This window comes from Sceloporus undulatus, chromosome 2 (assembly GCF_019175285.1).
Source record: "Sceloporus undulatus isolate JIND9_A2432 ecotype Alabama chromosome 2, SceUnd_v1.1, whole genome shotgun sequence".
In the NCBI taxonomy this organism is placed as follows: domain Eukaryota; kingdom Metazoa; phylum Chordata; class Lepidosauria; order Squamata; family Phrynosomatidae; genus Sceloporus; species Sceloporus undulatus.
Window position 1 is genome coordinate 9932681 of NC_056523.1, and position 8229 is coordinate 9940909.

Sequence of the window (8229 nt, forward strand, 5' to 3'; positions counted from 1 at the left end):
CCAATACATTGTTCTATTAAATAATTATTGCATGGTTAGAACGCTGGCTATTAACCTTTTTCTCATTTAAAAGTTAATGCATTAATCATCTAAATCTATTTATATATAAAACTTCATCCCCCACTAGTAGTTTTGTGAGGCACTAGCACCCTTTGGCCTAACCCTTTGGCAGAGGTTAAAGTCCTGGTAAAACTACAGATCCCAGGATTCCATAGAATGGAGATACAGCACTTCAAGTGCTGTCAAATTGCATTAATTCTGCAGTGTGGGCTGCATCTACACTGTAGAAATAATGCAGTTTGACCCCCACTTTAACTGCCATCATCCCATCCTACTACATAATCCCTAGGATTTGTAGTTTGGTGAGGCTCCAAGACTCTTGGGCAGGCAGAGAAAGCTAAAGACCTGCAACAAACTACAAATCCAAGATACAATAAATTGGAATTTACAGCACTTCAGGTGAAGTCAAATTACATTAATTCTGCAGTATGCTAAAGGTCTTATAAACTATAGATCCCAGGAATCCATGGGATGGAACCATGGCAGTTAAAAAGTTGCTGCAAAACGGCATCCATTTACAAATACCTGTCAAACAAAAATCCCAGCATCCCACAGGTTGGAGCCATGGCAGTTAAGTATGCCAACTGCATTCAATCTCAGCATGCTAAAAGAGCCTGGTCAAACACAAATCCCAAGATGTACTCCATAGGAGGGAGCCATGGCAGTAAAGTGTTTTAGAACTGCATTATTCCTACAGTGCAGATGCACCTTTTACAATTCTTCTCCAGTACTGTAAATCAAACCCTCTCTTCACTGACTCCCCAAAATAATGCATTTGTTTTAACACCCCCTAGGGATGTATTCCCTTCCAACCTGGGGCCTCCCTCCATGGCTCCCACTTTCTCATTCCCCCGAAAACCAAGGTTCCCTGCTCACCAAGAAAACCCCATCAGACCAAGGAGCCTAGCAGCACTCACAGGCGCTGGGTCCTCCAAGCTCTCCCTCAGCCCCGCCCTCAGAAGCACTAGGACTGAGGACGCTCTGGACGCGGAACCCACTGCTCCCTCCATTGGTTAGCTAGCTAGTCAAGCCAGCCCCCCCGCTTTTCCGTCCTCTCTAGGAAGGCGGCTCGCTACCTTAACTCATTCAGGGCCAGAGAGAAGCCTCCTCCCTTTGTTTCTGTGTCTGGGCTTGAAGGCTAGTTCTACCAATAAAGTAGGGTAGGGTTGCTATTCTACACTATACTATAGTATAGAATATTATAGTAATAGATTAATAGTATTTATAATTATATTATATAATTTATATATATTATATTATTATACTTATATATATATAATTTATATTATATTATTGTAATAATAAATTATATTAATATAGAATATATAACATATATATAATAATACAAATATTATATATATTTTTATATATCTTATTATTATAATATAATGTAAAATATATAATATAATAATATATTATCATAATTATAATATATTATACATTATTTAATAATATATTATAATATAATATAACAATATTATATTACTAGCAGTACCTGGCACGACATGTGCTGTGGCCCAGTCTAGTTAAATGGAAAGGAAAGGAAAGAGAAGCACACGTTCTGAAATATTTAAGTCACAATGCTTGTGGGTTATACATATTTTTTGTTGTTCCATTGTTTTTGTAGATATGGAGATTGCATGTGAGAAGCAATCCGGACAGACCTCAGGGACAGGCAGGGGACCCAGAGAGCTCCACCAAAGGGAACAGACCGCTGCTAAGCTCAGAGGAGGCGAGTGGTTGTCATTGGGGACTCATTGCTGGAGGCACTGAAGCAGTGGTTTTGTGGGCCTGACAAGATTCCGGGAGGTGTGCTGTCCCCCTGGGGCAAAGATCCGTGATGTGACAGAGAGGCTGACAGACTTGCCAAGCCTACTGACCGTTACCCTTTCTTTTGGTTCATGTGGGAACCAATGATACTGCAAGGCACAGCCTCAAATACATAAGGATTATGAGGCTTTAGGTAGGAAGTAAAGAGGTGGATGCCAGGTTGTCATCTCCTCTCTTCCCAGTCGAAGGACACGGTCAAGAAGGGAGAGGAAAATAGCGGATTGAACAACTGTCTTCGCAGATGGTGCCGCCAAGAAGATTTGGATTCTTGGATCATGGGCTGCGGTTCCATGAGGAGAGGGACTTCTGGAAGGGATGGGTTGCATCTCACAGCCAATTGGCAAAAACATTTTCCAATAGCCTCAAGAATTTATCAGGAGGGCTTAAAACTGAGATGTAGGGGAGGGAGACAGTTTCTGGAAGGCAAAAAGGCTGGGGAATAGTCAAACTGACGAGAGGGAACAAGACAAACAGTGCAAAGACCAACAGTGGGAGGAAAAAGAACTTGCACAGGCGCAAGTAAAGGAACACATGGTCTTAGATGCCTCTACACTATGCAAGAGCAGGGAATAAGCAAGATGACTCGACTCCTAGCACAACAAAGCAATACAGTGGTGCCTGGTTACAAAATAATTGTCCGTGAACGAAAAGCCTGTAAGCCGAACATAGGCGCTAATGGGAAAAAGCCGGTTGCCGGTATTAAATACGTACCGGATTTTTGAACCGAAAAACTTTCGTAACGAAAACAATAAATCTAGGATTTTTGTATTGAAAATTCAACCTGGTATTCGTATATCCATAATGTATGATATAATAGGCATCACTGAAAACCTGGTGGGATGAGTCCATGATTGGAATGTGGAAATAGGGGGTATAACCTTCAAAGAAACAGGCCAAACAGGAAAAGAGGAGGAATGCCTTATATGTGAGGACATTTACACCTGTGAAGAGATCCAGACATCAACACTGGAAGCCAATGTGAGAGCATCTGGATAAAAATTAAAGGGCAGGAAATAACAAGGATGATGGTGGGAGTCTACTACAGACCCCAAGTCAGACAGAGGAATGGGATGATCCTTTCTAGAACAGATGACCACACACTCGAAAGGAGAGATGTAGTAGTGATGGGCGACTTCAACTATCCTGATATTGCTGGAAGTCAAACTCAGCAAAATCCTCAAGGTCTAGCAATTCCTCACTTGCCTGAAGAACATTTCATGTCAAAAAGTGGAAGAGGCAACAAGGGTTCAACATCTAGATCTGATCCAACCAACAAGGTTGACTTGGTTAAGGTGGTGCAAGTGGTGGGATCCTTAGGTGGAAGTGACCATGTTCTCCTGGAGTTGTTAAGAATGGAAAAGAGAAGCCAGGCATAGTCAGACACGCATTCTAGACTTTAGGAGAGCGGATTTCAGTAAACTTAGAGAAGTATTGAGGGGGATCCATGGTAAACAATACTAAAAGAGAAGGGAGCTCAAGATGGATGGGAGTTTCTTAAAAGGGAGATTCTGAAGCCACAATTTCAAACAGTCCAATGACGAAGAAAAATGGGAGATGTCTCAAGAAACCGGATGGATGATAAAGAACTTTCAACTGAGCTAAGATAAAAGGGACATGTATAAGAAAGGAAAAGGGGGAAATCACAAAGAGGAATTAAAAAAAATAGCGAGCCTGTGTAGGGGTAAAGTCAGAAAGCCAAAGCACAGAATGACTCAGGTTGCTAGAGAGTTAAAACAACAAAAAGGGCTTTTTTGGACTCCACACAAAAAGAAGAAGAAGGAAACGGTAGGGCCACTGCGTGCAGAAGATGGCAAAATGCTAACAGAAGACAGAGAAAAGAAAGAATTACTCAACACCTTTTTTGCCTCAGTCTTCCAGAAAAGGCAAAGGGCACTCAACCTGAGGAAATGGAGCAGAGGACAAGAAAAGAGGAATTCAGCACAGAATAAGCAAAGAGATAGTAGAATAATACTTGTTAATCTAAATGAATTTAATAAGTCCCAGGACCAGATGAACTACATCCAAGGGACTAAAAGAACTGGTAAATGTAATATCGGAGCCATGGCAATAATCTTTGAAATCCTGGAGAACAGGAGAAATCCCAGCAGATGGCGGAGGCAAAAGTTTCTCCCATCTGCAAAAAAGGAAAAAAGAGGATCCCAACAATTATCGTCCAGTTAGTCTGACATCGATACTAGGAAAGATTCTAGAGCGATAATTAAACAAAGAGTCGTGAACATCTAGAAAGCAATGCCAATAATCACAAAAAGTCAACAGGGTTTCAGAGAACAAAGTCATGCAAGACAAACCTGATCTCTTTTTTTTGATAAAATTACCAACTTTAGATGAAGGAATGCGTGGATCAGTATTCTTGATTTCAGTAAGCTTTGACAAAGTTCCCAATGATATTCTTGCAAACAAGCTTGTAAAATGTGGGCTAGACAAAGGTAACTGTTACATGGATTGTAATTGGTTACTGGCCGAACCCAAAGGGTGCTCCTTTTCATCCTGGAGAGAAGTGACCAGTGGATCCCACAGGGCTCTGTCCTGGGGCCAGTGATATTCAACATCTTATCAATGACTTGGAGGACAATATTGGGGCATATTATCAAATTTGAAGATGACAAAACAATTAGGAGAAGTAAAAACCCAAGAGGACAGGATCAAGATACAAAGACCTGAACAGAAGGAAACTGGGCCATAGCTAACAAAATGAAATTCAACACGGAGAAATGTAAGGTACTGCACTTAGGGCGGAAAAACGAAAAGCACAGATATGGATGGAGGACACCTGGCTGAATGAAACTACGTGTGAAAGGGATCTAGGAGTCCAAGTAGACCACACATTGAACATGAGTCAACAATGCAATGCGGCAGCTAACAGGCCAATGCGATTTTAGGCATCAATAGAAGTTATAGTTGCAGATCAAGGGAAGTCATAGTGCCACTATATTCTGCTCTGCTCAGGCCCCACCTGGAATATGTGTCCAGTTCTGGGCACCACAATCAAAAAGGACATTGAGAAACTGAAGCGTGTCCAAAGGAGGGCGACTAAAATGGTGAAAGGTCGGAACCATGCCCTATGAGGAACGACTTAGGGACTGGGTAGTTTAGCCTGGAGAAAAGAAGGTTAAGAGTTGATATGATAGCCCTGTTTAAATATGAAGGGATGTCATGTTGAGGAGGGAGCAAGCGTTTTCTGCTGCTCCAGAACGAGGACCGGAGCAATGGTTGCAAGCTCCAGGAAAAGAGATTCCACCTCAACATTAGGAGGAACTTCCTGACAGTAAGGGCTGTTCGACAGCGGAACAAACCCCCCGGAGTGTAGTGGAGTCTCCTTCCTGGAGGGTCTAAACGGAGGCTGTATGGCCATCTGTCGGGTTGCTTTGATGTGATTTCCTGCATGGCAGGGGATTGGACTGGATGCCCTGTGGTCTCTTCCAACTCTAGACAATTCTATGATCTATGATTCTTTATCCCATCTCAAGGAGAAGGCACCACAAATGGAGGATGTTCCAGAAAAAGAATGGAGGACTGTACAAAATAAAAACTCAAAACACGTATATAAATGAAACTTCGTGCTATTTAAGTCATGCTCAGAAGGAGACATTATGAAATTCCTCATGGGCAGAAGGTGGAAAGAAGGACATGCCCTGGAAAAGTAGGAGCCTGGTCCAATGCCATTCTCATTCAGGAACTCTCAGCAAAGCACTCCTGAAGATGGCCATCCAGCTTTATTTAAAAACCTCCAAAGAAGGAGACCCCACCACCAATCCAAGGAGTGTCTTCCACTGTTGACAGCCCTTACTCTCAGGACATTCCCCTAATGTTGAGCTGAATTTTCTCTTCCTGGAGCTTGCATCCTTGTTCCTTGTCCTATTCTCTGAGGCAGCAGAACAAAGCTTGTTTCATCCCAGTATGACACTGCTTCAAATACTTAAAACGCTATCATATCACCTCTGAGCCTTCTCTTCTCCAGGCTAAACATCCCCAGCTCCCTCAGTCATTCCTGACAGGGCTTGCTGGCGTCTGGCCTTTCACCATTTTGGTTGCCTATATTCTAGCTTGTCAATTTTTTCCATTCCGCATCACAGGAACTCTCCAAGGACCTTTCCACACAGGCACAGAAGTAGGGGCAGTTCGCATTGGCTGATGCGTATCGCGTCATTTGCATCATTCATTCACACTTGCGCTCTCTGAATACGCTTTGCCGATTCGTATTCCATGTCATATCGCATCGTTCATTCACACCTGGGCGGCCTTCCGATTGAGGTTTTGTGAATCGGCAATGCGCATTCAGGCAAAGTGAGGCAAGTGCAGATTGGATAACGACACCGGCCCAATACAATGGTATTGGCCGATGCGCATTGGCAGCTTTGCGCATGCTCTGTGGGGCTCTGAACGGGGGAAATTTTTAACTTGCGGGGTGAAGAATGAGGTCACTGTTTAGCGCATAATATCGCGAGAATTGCTGCCTTTAGCAACTTACAAAAGGGGTATGCACCATCTGTATATATGTGTGTGTGTGTGTGTGTGTGTGTGTGTGTGTGTGTGTTGCACACATAAATACATACATACATACTTATATATATATACCCATAGTGGTACAGCCAAAAGTGAGATGCCTTTTTTTATGTGTACACCACATTTATCTGTATGAGTGTTTATATATATGCTTTTCTTTCAACATTTACATGAAACCGCTGGGAGAGATCATCGGAGACATGGGGCGCGGGGTTATCAGTACGCGATGACACCCAAATAGTCTTCCATGTCTCCGACTGATGCAGTGACTGAGGATGGGCTCTCTCCTCTCGTGGCCTGTCTGGAGCCGGTAATGGACTGAGAGGGAAAACCGACTCAGTCTGAATCCAAGAAACGGAGATGCTTGTGACAGGTTCCCCCGGCCCAGGGATGGAGGTGGTTTCCACCTGTCCTGAACGGGATCACGCTTCCCGTGAAGGACTCCGTGCGCAGTCGGGGGGTGCTCCTTGATTCGTCCCTCCACCTTACAGCTCAGGTGGATGCAACGGTCAGGGCACCTGTTATCAGCTTCGGCTGATTCGCTAGCTGGGTCCCTTCCTGGACGGGGGCACTTGAAATGGTAGACATGCTCTGGTAACCTCTCGTTTGGACTTCTGCAATGTGCACTACATGGGGCAGCCCTTGTACCATACCGGAAGCTACAATTAGTACAAGAATATGAAGCCAGACTGGTTACTGGCATATCCAGAGCCAGCCATATAACACCAGTGCTCAAGGATCTGCACTGGCTGCCTATTTGCTTCCGGGCGCAATACAAGTGCTGGTTATTACCTATAAAGCCCTAAATGGCTTGGGCCCAGGATACCTGGAGGACCGCCTCTCCCCAACAATCCCCGCCCCGCACTCTCAGAACATCTGGGCAGCAGTTATGAGGGTCCCAGGGGCCAGGCTAGCCTCCACGTCTAGGAGAGCTTTCACCATCTGGCCCCGACCCTCTGGAATTCTCTGCCCATCGAGCTCCGCTCGGCACCCCTCCCTGGCCCAGTTTAAAAAGGGCTTAAAACGTTTTGTTCAAATCAGCATTCCCTGGCACAGGCCCAATTAGTTCTCCCCCCCCCCCCCCATGCCAGCAGTGGCAAGCTGGCTAGACTGTTTTTAATAGTTGTAATTTTTAATTGTAATGTATGTGTATGTTATTTTGTTATGGATGTTTTTATAATGCTGTACACCGCCCTGATTATATAGAAGGGTGGTATAGAAAAAAAAAAATAATATATTTTATTTATTATTTACACACAACACACACACACATACAAAAACAACACATGCCACAGCCAAAAGTGTGATGCCGATTATATGTGTACACACACATTGTCTGCTTGAGTTGTTATATATAATGTGGTGTGTGTGTGTGATGAACACACACACAGCTGTGTGTGTGTGTGTGTGTGTATATACATACATATACATACACACACATACCACACAAACACACACACACAAACTGTGGAGCAGCCGAAAGTGAATGCTGCAGATATGCTTACATACACACACATCTTTGTGTGTGTGTGTGTGTATACATACATATATATATATACATACCACACACATATACACACACACAAACTGTGGAGCAGCCGAAAGTGAATGCTGCATGTATATGCTTACACACAATCTTTGTGTGTATGTTGTGTGTGATATACAACACACACACACACATACATATACATTCCCCCCCCCGACACAAAAGGTTTCTCTTTATCTCATTCAGTGGAAAAATCGCTCCCCAGCCCCGGCGTTTGTCCTGAAAGGGAAAAGGGCCCAACGGAAGGAGATGGGGGAAATTCAAGAGCA

General features: G+C 43.7%; 1 protein-coding gene across 2 annotated transcripts in view; it reads left to right on the forward strand.

Annotated features, from left to right (window-relative positions):
- LOC121921898 (zinc finger protein 397-like) overlaps positions 1–8229 on the forward strand; it is a 942727-nt gene that overhangs the window by 113306 nt on the left and 821192 nt on the right. The window lies entirely within an intron of this gene.